General features: G+C 44.9%; 1 long non-coding RNA gene and 1 pseudogene across 1 annotated transcript in view; one reads left to right on the forward strand and one right to left on the reverse strand.

Moving 5' to 3' along the window:
* Window positions 1–3,765: 3,765 nt before the first annotated feature.
* Window positions 3,766–22,159, reverse strand: part of LOC121141298 — a 39,626-nt gene continuing 21,232 nt past the window's right edge. The window contains exons 2-4 of the long non-coding RNA XR_005878173.1: window positions 18,714–18,988; window positions 5,244–5,689; window positions 3,766–5,036 (exon numbers count right to left, since the gene is read on the reverse strand). This is a non-coding gene — a long non-coding RNA (uncharacterized LOC121141298). The remainder of the gene's footprint in view (window positions 5,037–5,243; window positions 5,690–18,713; window positions 18,989–22,159) is intronic.
* Window positions 12,977–13,428, forward strand: LOC101839023 (annotated as a pseudogene).

The raw sequence follows: 22,159 nt of genomic DNA on the forward strand, positions 1-22,159 counted from the left end.
CATCACTGATTCTCTTCAGCCTCCTCTATTGGCTTGCCACCATTTTCCTTCAGTTCTCCAAAAGGTAGTGCTTCTCAGGTCCAGCTGTAGGTATCTCTGCTGATTTCCACCTGGAAAACTCTGTCTGCCATTCCTTCTTACAGAGGTACCTAAATGAGGATGTCTTGTTAACCCACATGGCTGATGCTGACGTTTTTCCTAAGTGTCCACCTGCATCTCTTTCTACCAGTGCGTCCTACCACTTCCTATCTCAAGTCAGCAACTCAAGCACCTGGTCATGGTGATAGGGTTCCCTTTACTGCAGGAAAGCCAGACTTATTGAGCTATTCCACTAATTTTTTTTAGTGGCAGGGAGCTAAGGAGATGACTCAATAAGTTAAACACGTTTGATGAAAGCATGAGGACCTGAGTTCAAATCCCCAGAACCCACCTTAATCAGAGCATAGTTACATGGGTATGTAATCTCAGTGCTCTTGAGAGAACAAGATGAGGGAGGCAGAGGCAGGAGGATCACCAGAAACTCAAAATCCACTGGCCCACTGGAAGCAACCGCAAATAACTGTCCGGAACAAGGTGAAAAGTAAAACCAGACACCTATAGTATGACAGGCTTGTCTCACATTATTTGTGACCCCGGCTGCCTGTCAGTTCTTAGATATCCTCTACTAACCAGAGACTACAAACATCTCTATTTTTGTACTATGCAAAAATATGAGTTAACTTAGAACAAATTCTGTCTAAACGGAGCTAAGGAGCAGCTGGTTTTGATGCTGAGGTCAGAGGTGGTCCCAGGTGACTAGCTGCTGAGCGATTCCTGAACACACCCCTTGTCAACACGATACATTTCTTCAGAAATGTCCACTATCCTGTTGTCTAAAGACCACATCAAAATGAAGTGAACTTTCAATATAAAGACGTCAGTGTTCACTTGCAATGGGAGCCACATCTATGGTCCTAGCACTTGGAAGGAGGGAGCCAGGAGGATTGCTGGGAAGTTCAAGGCCAACCTCATCTGCATAGTGAGACCCTGTCTCAAAAAAAATAAAAATAAAAAAGGTAGAAGGTAGTGTTTCTCTCTCAAATTCCTCTATAGGATCCACATAAGCCCTTTGAAAATCCAGAACTCTTTATAGACATTGATTTAATATTACAGTGAATATAGAAATGTAAAGGATGCATAACATTGCTTTAAAAAAAAAACAGAACTAAGGCTGGAGATGTGGCCCAGGGGTAAAGCACTTGCCTACCGTGCACAAATCCTGGGTTCAATCCCTAGCACTGCAAAACAAAAACCTGTTTTTCAAAGAACAATTTAAGGTAATTCACACTGCCTGAATTCAGCCAGTATTATAAAACTATCATCCACAAGAGACTATGATATGGAAAGGCACCATCATCAATAATGGAACAAAGTAGGAGGCACCAAAGCCAGATCTACATACATATTCACTCACTTAAAATGAAGCTGCTGAGGCAGATCAACGGGGAGAGGATTAGCTTTCCCCAAAATAGTATAGAAAAACTTCATCCTACTTTATACCATACTAAAGGAAAAAAAAAAAAAACCTCACAGTCAAATCAGGTGAGGTGGTATACACTGTGATCCCAGCGCTCAAGAAATGGAGGCCTGTTTGCAGACAAGTAAATAAGCAGGCAGAGTAATAAGAAAATGAAGAGTCTAATTGTAAAATAAGCACAATGGGGGCTGGGGAGCTGACTCAGACAGCAAAGTGCATGTGCATGTCATACAAACAGGAGAACCCGAGTTCAGATCCCAACATCCACATAAAAAGTCATAGTGGTCCATCATAGTGCTGGAGAGGCAAAGACAGGAAAACACCTGAACTTATTCTGAGTTCCAGGCTTAGTGAGAGGCCTTGTCGAGAGAGAGAGAGAGAGAGAGAGAGAGAGAGAGAGAGAGAGAGAGAGAGAGGGAGAGAGAGAGACAGACAGACAGACAGACAGACAGATAGATAGATGGAAAGCAATTAAAAAAGACACCTGACACTGACTTGTGTTGCACACTCATATACCACACACAAAATATAATATTTAATAAAGACATTTCATCAAAAAAAGACAACATATAAGCACGCAAAGATTGCTGCAGAGTCACTAACTACAGAAGAGTAAATTGGGGCACAGAGAGCTGTCCTCACCAGACCCTCTAAACTGCCAGACACCAGGCTGTCGATACCAAGCACTGGTGAATATGTATCACCTAAAACATGTGTGCCATGTAGATGAACATGCAAAATGGAAGAACCTCTTCAAAAATATTTTGTAAACTTCGTAAAAAAGTGAAATACACACCCATCATACAATAATTTCTCCCTTCCTCTCTTACACCCATGTATACAACACCCTGCAATGAAACTTTACATTCACACAAGGACTTATATACAATGTTCATGGTAGCTTCCTTGGAATACCTCAACACTGGAAATAATCCTATTTGTCCTCAAGAGATAGATAAACTGGAGACCCATCTAATAGACTACTGTTTAATAATGAAAAGGAACCATTACCAATACATACAACATGAATGAGTCTCAAAATAATTACAATGAGTAGAGAAGCCACACAGCACCACATGATTCATTTGTGTGGAGCCCTTACTCTCTTCCTCTGACTTTACAAGTTCGTCTCTTGAGTATATTTTAGGTAAACATTAACAAATATTTTCACATGGCCTGCAACTTTCCCTTTAACTTAAGTTTATAGTGTTTGGTTTGGTTTTATTTGCTTTTTATTATATCATCCTGTTTTGTAATAAAGATTTTCAATATATGGTATTACACTGTAAAGCCTTAGAGGTAATGTCACTCTACGAACCTGAGTGTTCCTTATATGGTGTCCTATGCCTGCAATCCCAGCACTCAGGAGACAGGAGGATAAAAAAATTACAGGCCAGACTAAAGAAGGAAAGGAAGGTAACAGATTGATTCAAGTAATCCTTGACTACACAGTGAGGTGAAAGGCAACATGAGACCCTATATCAAAAAATAATTTTTTAAAAAAGCAAACAAAAAAGTTGAGAGGGGTAAGCATAGTTGAGTAAGCAATAAAAACAATAATCCATAAGCCACACCCAAACAAAATGATGAATACAAGAAAATGGAGACATTGTCTTGGGGAGAGTGACATAAGGAATTTAAAGAAATATAAAATAAAAAGTTTCAGAGGTTGAAGGGAAATAAAAGGCCATTCCATGTAATGGGCTCAGTACCAACATACAGATTTTCATGTTTTATTTTTTTTAAAGATTTTATTACTCATTATGTATACAGTGTTTTACCTGCATGCCAGAAGAGGGGGCACCAGATCTCATTTCAGATGGTTGTGAGCCACCATGTGGTTGCTGGGAATTGAACTCAGGACCTGTGGAAGAGCAGTCAGTGCTCTTAACCACTGAGCCATCTCTCCAGCCCCATGTTTTATTTTTTTAAAATGCTTACTTTCATTCCTTCTGATAATATATTTTCGAGGATTTTTTTTTGTTAACATTCAAAACATCTGTGTGGCATGAAAACTAAGGGGAAGATAAAAATTCTTTCTACTTGTGATACTGTGATACTCTAGGTTTGACTCAACTGCTTGGTAGAACATTTGTTGTAAGACATAATGTAACCTATTAACTTTGTGGTCTGAAGTGTTTATAGCTGTTGAGCTGGATTCCTTAGTAGACCAAATAATTTGTCACTTGGAAGTGTTCTAAGATAGCTTCATGTTTAAAAGGAAAAAAATTAAGATAGCTTAAGTTTCATCTTAAGAATTTTCATTCCCTGTAGTTAGTTCTGCATGTACTAGTCTTAAAAGTAAACACTCAAGCTAAAACACCTGAGGAATTCCCCATGTGGCTTGTTTTCAAAGTACTGAGAACAAAACTCCGAGCTTCCCTAGTCATGTAACTCAGCAAGGCTTGTGAATGAAAATATAGTGCCCAATCCCATTCTGCTTTAAAATAAATACAGATGACATAAAAAGATAAAATTAATAATAATAAAATATGACAGGATCCCTCTATGTATCGCAAGCTGACCTGGAACTCAGACTCGTCCTGCATCAGCCTCCACAGTGCTGAGATTTGGGGCATGCATCAACACACGAGGCCCTGTCATGTCATCTTCAAGGTGTGAGTCTTGCTATTGGATCCCTAGGCCAGAAGCCTGGTTCTGAGGGTTCAACATGTGGACCAGGCTCAGTTACTAACTGCAACTCATCTAACCAAATGATAAGCAGCCCCAGTGAAGCAAGAAGGGCTCGTATTCAGTGTAGTCATCCTAGGGAGGGACATGAGGACAGAGAGTTCTTGCTGCCTTCTTCAGCGTGCTGATAAGAAGTCAGGCTTCTGAGGAGGGGAACAGTCTTGTGGTTAGGAAAGCCTGCAGTGCCAAGCCGTCCTTCAAACTGTGGGCTGGTTCGTCCTTATCTCAGGATGGTTCTGCTGAGACTCCAGTCTCGTCCGCAATAAGCCAGTAGCTGCTGCCTGGGGACAGTTTCCTCCCATCACAAGACGTTTACTGTTGTTCCTGGAATGTAAGATAACTACAGGAAAGAATGACTCAGAGAAGGGACAACCCAGACCAACCAGCAAGACGTCAGACAGGCAAGATGGAGTCAGAAAGGCTTTCTGATTAAGGTCAATGCCTGGCAGCTTCCACTAATCTGGAAGAAGGCTTCAACACCAAAGGTTGATAATCTACTGAATGTGCTAACAGCCTTAGGCTGGAATCAGGGGGTAGGGAGGGGAGGATTGCCATGTTTAGATTAGATACATCCTAGTGAAGAGTCAAGCAGGACTCTAAAGTTCAAGCCAACCAAGCACACACATGGGAATAAAGACAGAGAGGCCCAGCTTTTTAGTCACCCATCAGACACCTTTGGACCAAGTAAAGAGCACTTTTTATCAAAAGCAGCCTGAGTCCTTGGTTTCAGTCCCTCTGGCTTGTTTGCAGAATGGACTGTAATAAATTGTTGGAAACAATAAGGAAGCAAGCTTTCTTCTTGTCCGTCTCCCAAGCATGCTCAGTTTCTCTAAACAGACAGGAAACAAAAACCTAATCAAAAGAAAAAGTCGCCCCCAAAACCATGCTTTGAATACCCAACTAGTAATCTTCCACCAGCACTCACTGAGTGCACCCAGCTCAGTCCCGACCCAAACTCTACCCTTCCTTCCAACCTCCTACCCTATCTGCCAAAACTCTCAGCCTCCCACTCTGCCCATGGTCACTTGACTCTCACCTGGTCCTTAACAGACCGTTATCTTCAAGCATCTCTTCATGGAGGTACAACATGCTGCTGCTCATAGACGCAGGACCGAGCCCTTTCCTTATTACAATGCCAGCCCCTGAACGCCATAGCCACTGCCCAGAAATATCTGATGATCAACTGGCGAGATGACAACCTCATGGTAACTTCTGAGTCTGACTTCCGAAGGGTTCTTGGAGATCTTGGAGGGACAGTTTCTTTTGCTTCGATGTTTATCTGACTCAGTCCTTCGTCAGTTATGGAAGGGCACTGCTTGCATAGGCATCATCCTACATTGCCTTGCCTGGTTTTGGCTTGTGACTAATTCTCACTTTATCATCTTATATTTTAACTGGTTCTACTTCCTCTTTTGCCTAAGGCCAGTAATGCTCATCAGTGAGGACGTGAGGACTGACAGTGGGATGGACTTGTCATGAGGACTGGAATTGAAAAGCCAACAGTAAGAAATCGAAAACAGAATTTCAAGCATGAAATGGTTGATAACATGAGAACATTCATGCATCCAAGTCTTTTCTAGAAGAACAGTTTATTAGGGGGAAATTTTTCACACATGCTATCCCAGTAGACTCCCTTAGTCTATAGAGTACATTCAGATCAATTTATACTTATAGAAATCTTGTTGTTTCCCCAAGATTTAAATTTGATTAAGCATCCTCTATTTTTATTTGTTTAATTGGCAACCTTATTCCCAGGGGACATGTGACGATATCTGGTAAGGTTTTTCACTATCGAAATTAACTGGTTTCTAGTAAATAAAGGCCAAAGACACTGCAATGTAGAGACATCTCAGAGAAATCTAGCCCCACGTATTAGTAATGCCACCATCAAGGAACTCTGTTTTAAGTGAGGGGGTGGTACTGATCTATAATCCCAGCATTCAGGAATGTGGGGCAGGGATGGGGGGCACAGCGGGGCAGGGGTATAACTCAGTGTTAGGGCACTTGTTTTGCATGTGTGAGGTCCTGGGTTCTAACCTCAGCATTGCAAACACACAAACCCCAATCAGATCATAAAAGAAACTTGTTATATTGAAGAGAGGTGTGGTAACACATGCCTGCAATCTCAACACTTGTGTGGCAGAAGAAAGGAACTAGAGGCTGAAACATCAAGATGAACATCTAAAGAAGCAAGTTCACAGAGAGAGATGAAGCCTTCTCCTACCTGGGGGTCATAAAAGAAATGCAGTGTGCTCAGGCCAGCTAGAAGGCTGGACACCATCCAATGAACAGAGCATGCCTGAGAAAGGCCCTTGCTATGCAAACAGGAGAGGCGGTGCAATAGAAATGTCCTATGATAGGTTCTACACCTCTTGGCCCAATGCTATTCAGACTTTTTCTCTTCACTCACTAGCCCACTTTGGTTGCAGAGAGCGATCTCCCTTTCTTTATTTTTTTTTTCTGGTTTTTCGAGACAGGGTTTCTCTGTGGCTTTGGAGGCTGTCCTGGAACTCACTTTGTAGACCAGGCTGGCCTCAGAACTCACAGAGATCCGCCTGCCTCTGCCTCCCAAGTGCTGGGATTAAAGGCGTGCGCCACCAACGCCCAGCTACGATCTCCCTTTCTTAATAAACTGTATTTCTGTTTCTAACCGCACATGCCCTTGGTTCAATCAGCCGCTGTCCTGAACACAAGAGCCTGAAATAAGATCCCTCTTAACTCAGATCTGCAGCCCAGCACTAACTAAGCATGCTTCTTCTTTTCCCTCTTTTGGGCACTGGCTAAAAGCCCAAGCACACTTCCCCTGGCACTCTGGCCTCAGTAAGCATTGTTTGAAGCCCCTCCTCTGTCTACCACACAGCTTTCTGCAGACTTCCACTGCTGAACGTGCGAGACCCTAACTCAAAAAGGCATGACTCCTCCTGCTCCTCTTCTCACTTGCGTTCCTCCAGCAGCTGCTGACACTTATGTGCACGTGTCTACCCAGTCGCTTTTCTCTCGGTCTCTAGTTGTCCCTAGACTCCCTTCTGAGTCTGTTTTGAAATTCTTGTATTCGTGAGACTAAGAACCTGAAAGGAGTCCAAACTTCCCCTTGCACTTGGGAGGTAGAAGAAGGAAGATCTTCCACTCAGGGTCATCCTCGACTACATGGCAAGCTGAGGCCAGCCTGGGCTACATTAAACCCTGTTTCCAAAAAGGGAGGAGGAGCAGGAGAGAGTGAAGGGTAAAAGTTGGAAGGGGGAAGAGGAAGAAGAGGAGGAGGAAGAGGGGGAGGAGGAGGCAGGGGGGAGGAGAGAGTGAAGGGTAAAAGTTGAAAGGGGGAGGAAAAGCAACAGCAGTGATGGCAACAGGAAGGTGTGGAGGGAGAGCCTGGGCTACACAGCAAGTATGGAGGGAGAGCCTGGGCTACATAGCAAGTGTGGAGGGAGAGCCTGGGCTACATAGCAAGACACTGAAGAGTATCCAGTACCCAGCTAGGTATATAACTAGCTAGACACTTGGCCCCACCCCTACCAACAAAAATCAAAGGTCATTAAAATAGTACAGGAGGATAAATGTTCCTCTATATACCTATGAGACTCTCAACCACTCTACCCCCAGCACCTTTGAAAACATGTTTGCAACATTTGTTTTGAAATCTACAAACTACAGAAAACTAGAGCATTCTGGGGGGACTCTTGGGGTGTCATTCTTTTGTACTTGTTATTTGTTTTGCACTCTGGGGGTAGAATATAGGGGCTGTGCACATGCAGTGTAAAGTTGCCCCACTGAGTTCCAGGCCGAGTTTGAAACCATTGTTTTATCATGATGAAACACCACCACCACCCTCCCAGGGGCAGCTATGATAAAATGCTAATTGCACTTGGTAGAGGGAATTCAGAAATATTAGAGAATATTCCAGGCTCTCACAAAGCCCTAAGAAGGAATGAAAACAATTGCTAAACATAGTGCACCTTCCCACAAAGCCGCCTCCCCATGCTCAACTCAGCGTGTGTGTGTGTGTGTGTGTGTGTGTGTGTGTGTGTGTGTGTGTGTGTGTGTGTGTTTTCCAGAGAATATCAGAAGTTTTCACAACTGATTAGCATCCAGAAAGCAACAACCTGTTTTAACCTTGAGATGCAAGTTGTCAAAGATTGTCAAGGGATCTGAAGGGCTGGAGGATTTGGTGGAAGATCAAATTCCCAGCATTTCTAAGGCAATTAGTTTCACATGCAAAGTCACCCGAAGGGGTTGCCCACTTTACCCACAGTAAAGCCCTGATAAAATTCAGGGTTACAAACTTCGGACTAATTGGCCAGCACCCACCCAGCAGGGTTCCTTATCCTTATCCCCAGTTCTTAGAACAGAGAAGGTGGACCAGGATTATATTTTGCTCTGCCTCTAAAAGACTGGCCTCTTAAATATTTCTCCACTTCAGATCACTAGACTTAAGCTCCAGGTACCACGGGTAGGTATTGAGCTGCTGACTATTCACAGTTCTGGAAAGAAAAGGTCTACAGGGCTGGAGAGATGGCTCAGCCGTTAAAGGCTAGGTTCACAACCAAAAATATAAGAAAAGGTCTACAATGGAGTCTAGTCTCCTTACAGACTTCTCTTAAGAGTCTCCCTGAAGCTGCCTTGACCTCAAAAGGCCTTAATGGTTCTGCACTATTATCTGACCATTTCAGAAACCAGGGAGGAAGTTACTGTCAGTTCCAGCCCAGGACTTTGGAGCATAAACTAAATGGATTTTGAAAGATCTGATTGCTAAGCTGCTTTCTTCATACCCACACCCCATGCCTGACTTCTCCCGATGTCTGGTGCTATCTACAGTGGACAAGTTCCAGCCACGTGGCCAAGGGCACGTGGTGACTGAAAAGTAGGCCATTGTCAGGATAAGTTTTTCTACATCTGATGTCTGGTCATGTGTGCCTTTTGTCATCACCTTGGCTCTCTGAAGGTCAGCCCATCAGCATCCTCTTGGGCCATCGACAGCTGGAGATCTTTCATTGAGAGGTCCTGCCTTCCTGATAGGTATATGAAAGCCCTGGATGCTACTCTCCAGGGCATTCACTTTGATGCTTTCCACTCTCTTACACTGATGAGGCTATACCATATTAGAGCTGGCAGCCTGCTCTCTCAGATCAGCCAAAGGACACTTGTGAAGACCTCCCCTCAGGGAATATGGCCAGCCAGAGATGCTGGTGGCTGGTGGGACCACAGCCCAACAGCACAGATTGCCACTGCCATCTCCACCCTTTTGGCTTTCCTCTAATGTTTCATGAAGAAAGTGGTGGCTCATGAGATGAAGACTAGAGAGATGGACATCAAAATTCACAACTAAAGAAGCCATCTGATAAAAACAGACTGGAAACCCTTCCCTACCTGAGCTAATGCTTGATATGGGGCGGGGGCTTGAAATGGACAAAAGTGGGAGAGAAGGATCCGGGTCTATGTAAATGACCTATGAAGACATAAGCCTTTTTGGCCCAGTGATCTTGGGCCTTTCCCCAGGTCACTAGCCCACTCCAATTCTCAGCAATGCTTCCCTTTTCTTAATGAACCATCTCTGTTTCTATTTCTAGCTGGACATCCCCATGTATCTGTCTAGTGTAATTCTTCTTCCAAGGGCAGAATGTTGAGTCTCAGACCCCGGGACAAATGGCTGAGGTTCTTAAGTAACACATCAAAGTGGACCTGACCAACAGGTTCTCCCAGTATCTCTCAGCCGCTACTGTTAACAGGCATGGCTGGCATACCCTACCCTCTACCCCAAATTCTCCAGCCCAGGGGTTAGCCTTCCCTTCCCCCATGTAATCCAGTCGTTTTGGGTACTGGTCTTTTCATCTCTTGGCCCAGACTGCCCCTCTTGGTTTGTCTCACCTCCCCTATCACATCGAATGATGCAGCTCAGTCTGGTCATGTCCACTCTGGACTCTCCCAGATGTCCCTGCCTCTGGCTATGCTCTCCCACATATCTACAATAAACCTTCTCCTCCACCACCCCTAGGAGCAGTCACTCCTTTAATTTTTATTTTTCTCATTCACAGAAGACCCTGGAGACTTCAGCAGGTGTCCTCCAAACTCTCTGCTATGCGCTTGGTAACTGTGGAACAGACCAGGCCCTACAAGATCTGCATAGCACCCACTAACCTTGTTGGATTGCAACAGTCAGGTGTGGCAATGAAGAATAAGGTCCTTATCTTTGTCACTTTGATAACTTTGTAACCTTCTATAAAGTTACATTTTAACTATAGTTCCCTCGTGAATATGTGTAAGATAATATGCTCTGAGTTGAAGTGATCAAAAAATGAACCTTGGGGAATGGTTGGTGGCAATGTGAACCAAACTCATGCTTTCATCCCACTCAGTGACAGCCATGAAAATTAACAGAAAACCACAAAATCCTGTGGCATGTCTCAATCTCTTACTGGCCTTTTTTTCCATTATAAAACCTTTATCTTTGCCTAGTCCCTTCTGTCCCATTTTCATTTTTAAAATATTTTGGTTTTGTATGCACGGGTGTTTGCCTGGATGTATGCCTGTACACCATGAATGTGCAGTGCTCACAAAGGCCACAAGGGGGTGTTGGGCCCTCTGGAATGGCAGTTAGAGTAGTTTGCAGTTATGTGGGTGCTAGGACCTGAACCTAGGTCCTCCTCTGCAAGAGCAGTCAGTGCTTTTAACTGCTGAGCCATCTCTCTCGTAGTATTATTTATTTATTCTTTGACGGTTTTATACATAAGATGGATTTGAGTCATTGTCACCCCATTACACTCCCTCATTTCCCTCTTCTCCTTCCTGTTAAAATCCTTCCTCCCACACTCTCCTCCTACTTTCCTGCCTTTGGCATGAGCAACTTATGAGTGGCTACAACACTAAATAAATGACACCCCTTCCCCATTAATTTTCAGTAGTCCCCATTAGTTTTCAGTAGTCCCCCAGAGAGGGGTGGTATCCCATGGGTCCTTCCCCTTTCCATGATGAAATGTCGACAGGCCCAGTTGTCTGCAAATGTGTGGTGGTGACCACGGCTACAATGAATCCAATAGTGTGGTGGCCAATTGGCCAATGTCATGTCCAGAAGATGTCTTTTTGCAACACACCTCCCCATCCTCTGGGGCTCTTCTCCATTCTTTCCACTTCATCATGACAGTTCCCTAAACCACTGAGGGACATTTTAAATTAAAAACTGAAATTAAAAAATAAGATTTTTTTTGCAGTCAGGGTCTTTAATAATCTATGTCAGCTTTGACTTTGTTTTGTAGTCCAGCATGACCTTAAACTCTGGGTCCCTCTACCTCCCAAATGCTGGGAGTACAGGCTTGTGCCAACACAACCAACTTTCTTCCTGTTTTGTTATCAGAAAGCTACACCACCCCAGTGACCTTCACTCCTCTGGCAACCCTCCTGCATGTTCTGACTCAGGGTTAACTCCTGCCTCACACTGTTTGTTTCTGTTGCTCTGCTCTCCTGTCAATCACCACTTCTACAGTGGACCGGCCCCGGGAGCTGGCAGATCAGAGCAGGGTGGCATCCAAGGCCCTCACCGCACTGCTCTGCTGCAGGACCCTTCTTTTGTCTTTGTCAGTCCCAAACCTCCCATTTAGGCAGCGCTGTCCCTTCATAGACTGTTTAAGGGGAGGCCATTCAAGACAAGGCAGCAAAGGAAAGTCACTCCTTTTTCTAGGGACTATAGTAAAGCCACTGGTGCACAAAACTCATCACATTGGCACACTAAACAGAAGAGTAGGGGGGAGATCGAGGCCTGGGAGTGAGAAAATTGTGTTTCTTTTGAGACAGGGGCCCTACGTATCTCAGGCTAGCCCCAAACTCACCAAGAAGCTGAAGATGATTTTGAACTTCATACTTCTCTTGCCTCCACCTTCGAAACTCTGAGATTACACAGAGCTGAGGGTGGAACCCAAGGTTTCAGGAATATGAGACAAGCTCTCTGTCATTGAATGACATCTGGGATGGAAACATTTCCATAGGACCACAGGGAGAAAACATGTCACTGCATGAAAAGTAAGCAGCTCTGGGAGCCATAAGTCTTTGGGGACAAATGAGGGCTCACAGCTAGGCACTGAGAAGATGTCAGGGGTATGGGGCAGACATAGAAAGGTCAGCTTCTCCCACTTGTCACCATGAGGCCTGGGACCTGCCTCCCTGGAGCAGCCAGTGGCAGCTGTTTGCCTGGACATGCATATTCATGTCCCCTACTGCTGCAGACAGAGGCGTGAATATTTTAAATCCGTGTTTTCTGTAGCTGTCAGGCACTCAAAAACTTTGGCAATCAAATTGTGGGAGGCTGTAAGCTTGAGGAGGGAACACGTACACCCTTGAACTTGAAGAATAAACCTTTTTCTTCTGCAGGAACTGCAAAGTAACTGAAATCAAGGACAAAGGGCAGAGAATGATGCCCGTGGGGCTTTTATTATGCCCTGTGGTGGGTCACCCTTCTGTGGGAAAAGAAGCCACAGGCTAGAAGTGGGTAGTAATAAATGCAGACAGAAACACCACAGGCTCCTAAAGTCATTACTCTCTGTTGGCTGAAACATTTGAAGTATCAAAAACGTAACTTTTCATATGGGGGTGGCTGGGTGTGCACACATACAGTCACACTTGTGTACACACATGTGAAGGCCAGGGGACAACCTCAGCTGTTGTCTTTTCTGAGATGGGTTTCTCGGGGACCTAGAAGATGGCTCAGTGGTTAAAGGAACTACCATGCGAGCTTGACAACCAGCATTCAATCCCTGCGATACAACATAAGAAGCTGGGAGGTTTATGCGGCGTCGCGGTGAGATCGAAATGGCGACCGAGGGAGATGTGGAGCTAGAGTTAGAGACCAAAACCAGTGGCCCGGAGCTGCCTCCCGAAAAGCCACGGAAGCATAACAGTGGTGCTGCTGACCTGGAGCTGGTCACTGACTATGCGGAGGAGAAGTAGATCCAGAGTTTGAATCTAGAGACGGCTATGTCCGTCATTGGAGACAGACGGTCCAGGGAGCAAAAGACAAAACAGGAGCGGGAGAAGGAGCTGGCAAAGGTGACTATCAAGAAGGAAGATCTGGAGTTGATAATGACAGAGATGGAGATCTCTCGAGCAGCAGCAGAAAGGAGCTTGCGGGAACACATGGGCAACGTTGTGGAGGCTCTTATTGCCTTAACCAACTGATAATGTGCTTTTTCGGACATTGTGGACTGAGTGACTGAAATAAAGTGTTTTCTTATGCTGTTCTCTTTTTTTTCAGTTTTATCTCGGATCAGATGCATTATACATCTTGTTGTCATTTTCTATGTTGGACCTTCATGAAATTATGAACAGTCAATATAAAGACGTACCTAATGTTCACATTTTTTAAAGAAGCTGGGTGAGGTAGCATGCATCTCTAACCCAGCACCCCTCTGGTAAGACGGGGGTGGGGGGTCAGGAAGAAGATCTGGAAACTCGTGGGGCCCTGGAGTACCAGAGCAGCAGCAGCAACAACAACAATAAAAGACTCTGCCTCTTAGGGAGAAGGCAAGAATGCACCCCCAAACTCGGCACTCCAGTCACTGCACCCTCGTGCTTGCGCACTCACACATACGCATACAGTGACCCAGGAGTGGGGAGGTGGCTCCGTGGTGACCAGAACTAACCGCTCTTGCATATGACCAGAGCTCAGCTGCCAGCACCCAAAAGAGGGCGGGTGCTCACAACCCCCTGTAGTTCTGGTGCCAGGGGAATCCTCTTCTGGCTTCTGAAGGTACCAGACTCACACGCCCAATCCCACACAGACAAAATGATTATTAGAGATAAAAAATAAAACCTTAAAGCATTTTTTTCAGCTTGTTTTTTCCTTTACATTCAATCCAGAAACCTGACCCATTGAATGGTACCACTCACGTTTAACATAGATATTTCCAAGTCAGTTAATCTAATATGGATAATCCCTATAGACATGCCCAGAGCTTTTTGACCGTGGAAGCACTTTTTATTTTTAAGTGAGCATGTCTCTCACTGGCCTGAAACTCGCCTAGCTGACTAAATTTCTGACCATCAAGCCCGGGAATTCCATCTGCTTCAGTCTCCCCAGTACTGGAGTGACTTATGTAACAACACAGCTTTTTTTTTAACATGGATTCTGGGACTAGAACTCAGGTCCTTCTGTTTGCAAGGTCAGAACCCTACTGAGTGAGCCATGTCCCCATCTCCTCAGATGTCATTCCTATTGGTGGCCATAGATGCCATGTATTGCCTATACCTCCCAATGCAGAGAAGGAAGATATTTTTGGATTTGCACAAAGAGGGCTCTACCGCACCTAGCTCGAGGGGACTTCTATCCCTCCAGCTTACGTTGCATGGGTGGAAACTAGTCTCTGGCACAAACTCAGTGGTGTGGGGCTGGAAAAACACAGTCCAGCTCCATGAGCGTGCCCAGGGGAAGGGAAAATGGATTATTAAGCACCTGGTCTCGACCACAGCAAGCACCATTAATGTTGGCATCTAGTCAGCTCCCCATTTGGTTTGCCCTTCATTGGCACAATGTGGAATGCAGACATGGCTGGGTTGAGCAAGATTGATTGATAGCCACAGGAGGCAGAGCAATCATCTTTCCCCAGAATTGGTCCATTTCTGGCAGGTCGGCTGTCATTTCCCATTTCCTGACCATGGCAAACATGGCTAATTAATCATGACACTCCTTCCCTTTAACTCTAGTCACAACGGGCAGAGTCTTCATCAGGAAAGAACTGCAAACATTCACGGCCAGTGAATCATTAGAGTTGGCATACAAAAACAAGACTTATCTGCATCCCAGAATCCTCCCACCCCACACATTCTGTGGGCATGCTGAAACCCAGAGTAACTCATCCATCCATGCATCTACCCTACCACTGACAAAGGTACATTATGTCCTTATTATTTTCTAAATACTCTGCTAGGTTCAGACATTTTCCTTTTTGTTTTATTTTGTTTTTCCAGAGAGGGTTTCTCTGTGTAGCTTTGTAAACCAGGCTGGTCTTAAACTCACAGAGATCCATCTGCCTCCCGAGTACTGGGATTAAAGGCGTGCGCCACCACCACCCAGCCAGACATTGTTACTTAAGACAAAATCCAGGCCTGCCTTCAGCATACACACAGGAGAGTATAAAGTGAGTTGAGTGAACAAGTGTTCACACCTAAGTGGAACAACTGTCTAGCAAAGTTAGGTCCATAAAAGAGAATGTGGCTGTATTAAAGAGAACAAACAAGAGTCTTGTATAGGGGCTTCCCACCTAGAATCCCAAACATGTGAGAGCTGGAGGTAGGAAGATCATGAGTTCGAGGTCAGTCTCAGCTACATGGCAAGTTTGAGGCCACCCAGAGCTACTTGAGACCTGCCAAGAAAGAGAAAAGAAGGACCGAAAGCACTTGCTACTCTTGGCTGAGGACCTGGGCTTGGTTCCAAGGATCCACACAGTGGTTCACAACTATCTCTAGTTCAGAGGATCCGACACTCTCTTCTGACCTCCATGGACTCTAGGAAGGCACACAGTATGCATACATACATTCAGGCAAAAAAAACTCATACATATAAAATAATGAATCTAATTTTTTAAATTTTAAATAAAGGGTGGGGGAGAAAAAGGAAAGGGGGAAGGAAGAAGGAAGAGAGAGATTTATTCAGGCACTTGCCAAAGATGAAAAGGAAAAAGCTACTGTACCGGGTTTTGCAACAGGCAAGAAAGACTAGGCGCAACTCCAAATACAATAAGGAAGACTGCAGATTTACAGCTGAGAAGCAGAGTGTGGATATCAGGAGATTACCAAGAGTTCAGAATAATTCTGGCTACACCAATTTAACTGGATTCCTGCTAGAAGTACATAGGAATTTTCTTCAAGTTGGGAATTCCTCCTAAACCGACTAACAGTATTCTTATAGAATTGGGAGACACAGGGCTAACCAGGGCATACACTGAAGGCCCAGGCCTAGAACACTTGGAAGAGTGAGCAAAGTAAGGTCAAGAAGTCCTTGTCAACAGTGATAGCTAAAAGCTTGGCATGTGAGGGCTAGGGAAAGCCTGTCGAGAGAGAAATCTACACCAAGACTCAGATGTAAATACTCTTAAGATAGGAGCCTCTCAGGCAGTGTTCTTTAAAACAAGCTGAGAATTAAGATGGCACATACAAAAGAGTTAGGTGTAGATGCGTTGACTAGCAATGGCTGGGTAGCAAACTGTATCAAGTCTTTATGACTTAAAGTCCTAACAGCAGGAGTTAGAGAGAGAGAAAGTGCTTGCTGCCCAAAGCTGAGGGCCTGAGTTTGAGTCCCTAGCACCCATGAAAAAGCCAAGTGTGGCGGCCACATCTGTAATCTGTAAAGTGGTTGGAGGCAGAGGATTCATGGAACTCACTGGCCAGCTAGAGTATCTAAGTTGGTGAGCTCAGAGTTTAATGTAAGACCCTATCTCAAAAAATAAGGTTGAAGGGCCAGCATGGTGCTCACAACCAGTAAAAGAGCCTGCTGCCAAACCTGATGGCCTGAGTGTAAGGATTCAGGCATTATGCTGGTCTGACCCTGTCACCAGGCAGAATGCACTGAGGCAGTACACTGGTCAGCCCAGGGTTCCATGGTTGCCTAGTCTGCACTCAGGTACAAAGGACCCTTTTTAAGAGACAGAATCCCACCCATGCATGATCTCTGCCTGTTTCTCTTTTCGCTCTTTCTTTCTGCTCTCTATTTCCTGCTCTCTTTCCCTGCAGCAGACAGGACTTTTTCTGTCTCTCTCTTCTCTTCTCTTCTGTCCCCTCCCTCTCCCCACCCCTCCACCCCGTGTGTGTCTTTACCTCTTTTCTCTTTCTTTCCCCCTTCCCTCCCCTTTCTAATAAATCTTCTCGCTTAAGCTCTGTCTGCTTGGCATGTTTATCTCTCCGCCTCGGTCAACCGCACTTGCATGGAATCCACCTAGATCCCCCCACACGCTTTATCATAACACTGAGTTTGAGTCCCAAGACATACACAACAGAAGGACCAACTCCCGAAAGTTGTCCTCTAATCATGTATCATGGCCTGTGTGTGCCCAAATGTACATATATGCATGTGACCACGTGTGTACACACACACATGCACATATACACAATAAAAATAAAAACAAAAGGTCCAGAGCAATTGAGGCAGACAGCCCAAAATCAATTTCCACTCCACACATACATACATATGTGTACCTCCATGCACCTGGACACACTCACTTGAACACACACACACACACACACACACACACACACACACGTACCAGGTACATAGTCTTAAGAACATTTGTTTTTTTTGCTCACGAGTCTAGGGTGAGCTGAACTGTTCTTCTCTCAGCTAAGTACATATAATCACTGATAGTCAGCAGACATTACCCAGATAGCTCTCTCCTCTTGCACTTCTGGGCATTAGCTAGCTGGAGATCAGCTTGATACAGCCCTGGATATAATAAACAGTATCTTCCAAATACGTCCCTGTCCTCTGGCAGGTTAGCCTGGCTCGGTATACATGGCAGTGACAGGTTCCAAAAGCCAGCAGAAACCTTCCATGTCTCTAAATCTAACCACACAATCGATATTAACACCATGTCAAGTATCATGAATGAGTGGAACAAGTCATAAGGCCATCCCAGAGTCGAGGGTCAGGAGACAGAATCAACCCCTAATGGGAGAGGCTACATAATCTTGTGTAAGGCATACAGACATACAAGGGGAGACTGTGTCTTCTCTTGCTGGCTAACTCCTTCTCTTGCTCTTGGCACATTTGTTCTTGTCTTCAGGGCAAAAGGCAGCAAGGTGGAAGAATGGAGAGAAGTTAAGGCCTATCATGAAGTCTTGTTCATAATGCTCAGGTGCTCAGGAGCCTGAAAATGCTATGGCAGGATGGGGACTAGAGATGGCTCAGTGATTAAGAGCACTTTCTACTCTATCAGAGGACCAGTGTTCAGATCCCAACACCAACACTAAGCCGCTCACACACACACCTGTAACTCCACTCAAGGGGATCTGACATTTCTCTGGTATCTGTGGGTACACACACACACACACACACACACACACACACACATACACACATGTACTCACACATATACACAGACACAGATAAAAAATAATGTGTCTTTTAAAAGGAGAAATGACAAGATCAAATGTGAACTTTAGAAAAGCTGTATGCCTGCCGTAATTGGCAGCTGATGAGTCCAGTGTGTAAGAGCAGGACAGTGGCTAGATCGAGAGCCATCCAGGCAGTGCCTGCCTATGGTGGGGGAGAGGGTGCATCCCTGGGATGTGAAAGGAAGGCTGATTCCAGTGTGATGTCATTACCACTCCTGTTTTACATGCAGTAAGTTTACACGCAGTAAGTTGCTTTTCTTCCTAACCCTGCTGTTACTGAGTCATTAGAGACAGAGCCTGTTAAAGCTAGGCTCAACCATTCATCCCTAATAGGCCAACTGAATGGATAGGTAACAATGAGCAAGGAAACTTACTAATGTGGCCACATCAGAAAGAACAAATAAAGAGGTCCAGTACCCACCTGTGTCCATCTTCAAGGTACTGACACTAACATGAGGTTTGGTTTCAAATAGAAGGCAAGAGATATATGTAAGGAATCAGTCCTGCACTGACCCTTCAATGTCTGGGGCCCAGTCAGTCCTGCAAGAGGGTCTGGTAAGCTGTCAGGACTTCATAAAACCTTTTCCAAGGAGACAAGTTCCTTCCCTGGCTGGTACCAAGCTTCAACCTTTCCCGTCTTCCAGCATGAGATTCCTGGAGAAATTCCAATATCTTGGGGGCCATTGTTTCAATAACCTAATAAGCAAACAGAGGGGCACTCTCTTGAGAATATCATCTTCCAGCTAGGAAACCTGCATGCGACCAAACTAGGCCCTCTGAATGTGGGTGACAGTTTTGTGGCTTGATTTGTTGGGAGGGAACCCCTGGCAGTGGAATCAGGACTTATCCTGGATACATGAGCTGGCTTTTTGGAGCCCATTCTCTATGGTAGGATACCTTGCTCAACCTTGATGCAGTGGGGAGGAGCTTTGTGCTGCCTTAACTTGGTATGTCAGGCTTTGTTGACTCCCCAAGGGAGACCTTACCCCCTCTGAAGAGCAGATGGGGAGGAGGAGTGGGAGAAGAGGAGGGAAGGGGGCCTGGGGTTCCCATGTAAAATGAAAAAAAATTTCTTTAAATAAAAAAAAAATACCATCTTCTGGCCAGGATAGTTACACTACCAGCCACGATACTTCCTTGGCTACATTTCTGAAATTCCCAGGAAACAGGAGCACCAAGGTCATTCTGAGAAGCAAACCTCCTGGAAAGGCCAAGTCCAACGCATCACACCAACAGCCAGCAAACTAAAGCCTATAGAGACTGGCAAATAGCCATAGGTGATAATAGCTCATCTGTCTACTTGGTGCATCCTGGAGAATCATTAACCATTGTTAGATAAGTAAGCCATGGCTGTTGCTAGTCTAGAGAGCAAGAAGCTTAGCCGTTAGAAGCCTTCACCCCTTTGGCTCTCTTTTCACTTGTGTGTATGTATGTTACACGGGTCAACCTGAGACAAACCAGAGCCATTTGGAAGCTGGAACCTCATTTGAGAAGATTCCCCCACTAGATTGGCTCATGGGCAAGTCTGTGGCACATAATTATCAATCTATTATTGATCTAGAAGGACCCAGCTCACTGTGAATAGGGCTACCCTTGGGCTGGTGGTCCTGGGTTCTATAAGAAAGCAGGCTGAGAGGGTTAGAGAGAGAGAGAGAGAGAGAGAGAGAGAGAGAGAGAGAGAGAGAGAGAGATACACATAGGAAAAACACAAAATAAAATAAACTATATAAAAAAGAAGCTCTTAAATAAAAAAAGAAGGAAAAGAGCCCAAGTAAGCCATGATGAGCAAGCCAGTAAACAGCACCCCTTCATGGCCTCTCATCAGTCCCTGACTGCAGGTCCCTGCCTTGACTCACTGATTTCCCTAATCAGCAGACTGTAATTTGGAACTATAAGTGGAAGTAAATCCTCTCCTCCCCATATTGCTTTTGGTGATGGTGTTTTATGACACCAACAGAAACCATAATTAAGGCAGTGCCCAAAGTGCAGCAAAGTGGAAACTGGAGTTACAGATGGTTGTGAGACACTCAATGTGGGTGTGGGGAACCCAATTAGAGTCCCCTGGAAGGGCTACAAACACTCTTAACTGCTGAACCATCTCTCTAGCACATGCATGCACGAACACACACACCTTTTTACTCTGTGTGTGTGTGTGTGTGTGTATAGAAGTGGGGGCCAGCACATGCTACTCAGGGGTAAGAGGTCAACATTTGATGTCAGTTCTCACCTTCCACCTTGTTTGAAACAGTCTCTTGCTTTGCTGCTGTGTGTGTAGGGCTAGCTGGCCTGTGAACTTCTGGAGATGCTCTGGTCTCCACCTTCCTTTTCACCAAGGAGCACTGAGATTACAGAGGCCGCTACTGTGTCCAGCTTTCCATAGATTCTGGGAGCTGGAACACAGGTCCTCATGCTTGCCCAGCAAGCACTTTCCCCACTCACCCAGGTTTTTAAAGCTTTTCACCTTAGAGTTCACTGGTTTGTTTTTTCCATCCTTTCGCACACCCTCCCAGCAAGCAGCCTATGGGCCTCTGTTGACCTAGTAAAGTCCTTCCTCCAGCTTTCCTCAGTGAGTCACAGGCATGCCAAACATTTTGCCCAGACTCTAAATGACCATTGCAACCACACCCTCTAACTCTGATGAAACCTACCTAATTCATTTTGCATGCCGTGTCGGCCAACAGAAACCTCTGCTGTTTATTTATAGTGGAAATCCACACCTCTGTGATGACTATACACTGCGTGGCTCAGACTACTTCGTGTCATTTAATATTATTTTTAGCTGGTGTAGTGGTGCATGCCTATAACCCAGGCACTCAGATGGAAGCAAGAGGATAGGAAGTTCGAGGTCAGGCTGGGCTACAGAGTGAAATCCTGTCATTCCATCAATCATCCATACATATATCTCTATATATACACATACACACATGTATACATACACTACATAGGAGCTGGGGTATTAGAGCAGTTGCCCAGCATTAGTGAAGTGCTAAGTTTGATTCCCAATACTTCATAAACCAGGTGAGATAGTACTTGCCTGTAATCTCAGAACTTGAGATGGTGGAGGCAGGGAAATCAGCAATTCAATACCAAGTACAAGGCCAACCAAGGCTACATGAGATATTGCCTCAAAAAAACATTAAAACAAAATACATGTTGCTTATTTGGAACTGGGGACAGGTCAGCTCTCATTAACTCCTGCCGTAGATCTGAAGGGGTAACCTCAGCAAATGTGGCCAGCCTCTGTATGTACACCTCTTGAATCTGGTTTCATCTTAGCAATTGCTTAAAGCAACAGAACAGAGAGGAAGCAATCCAGGATAATGCAATTAAGCCCTGTACTTTCTGACATGGCTTTCCTAGAGCCACCTCCATGTTAATTAGGGAGAGCCTGCTAGTCACCAAGGGTCATCTGTGCCTGCTGGAAGGTTAAACTGTATGTATGGAACACAAGGCAGGTTCTACAGCCCACGTCACTTGCTTACTTGGCCTCTACGGCAACCAGATCCTAACTGGAGAGGGCTGAATTTAATGAATAACTTTTGTATATTTTTTTCAGAGTATGAGGGTAGTTTTTCCCTTTTCCTCCTTCAGAAAGGGATTTAGAATCTGGTGGGATGATGGTCAGCTCAAGTGCGTCAAATCGGCTTGCCATCTGAAGAGACAGCAGCAGGGTTCTTCAAAAAGCCCTGCCCCTAACTGGGAGAAAGGGTTTGCTCTCAAGCGAGGAGAACAGAGAGTACTTTGAGCTCTGAATACTAAGTATAGTTCAAAACCTCAACTCATTGGAAAGGAGAAAGGAAAATCACAGGTTTTACAACAAAGTCACTTTTCAGGTTCTCAGAATCACTTGAAAAGACCTATTTTACT

The sequence above is a fragment of the Mesocricetus auratus genome, unplaced genomic scaffold (assembly GCF_017639785.1).
Source record: "Mesocricetus auratus isolate SY011 unplaced genomic scaffold, BCM_Maur_2.0 Super-Scaffold_100007, whole genome shotgun sequence".
NCBI classification, from domain to species: Eukaryota; Metazoa; Chordata; class Mammalia; order Rodentia; family Cricetidae; genus Mesocricetus; species Mesocricetus auratus.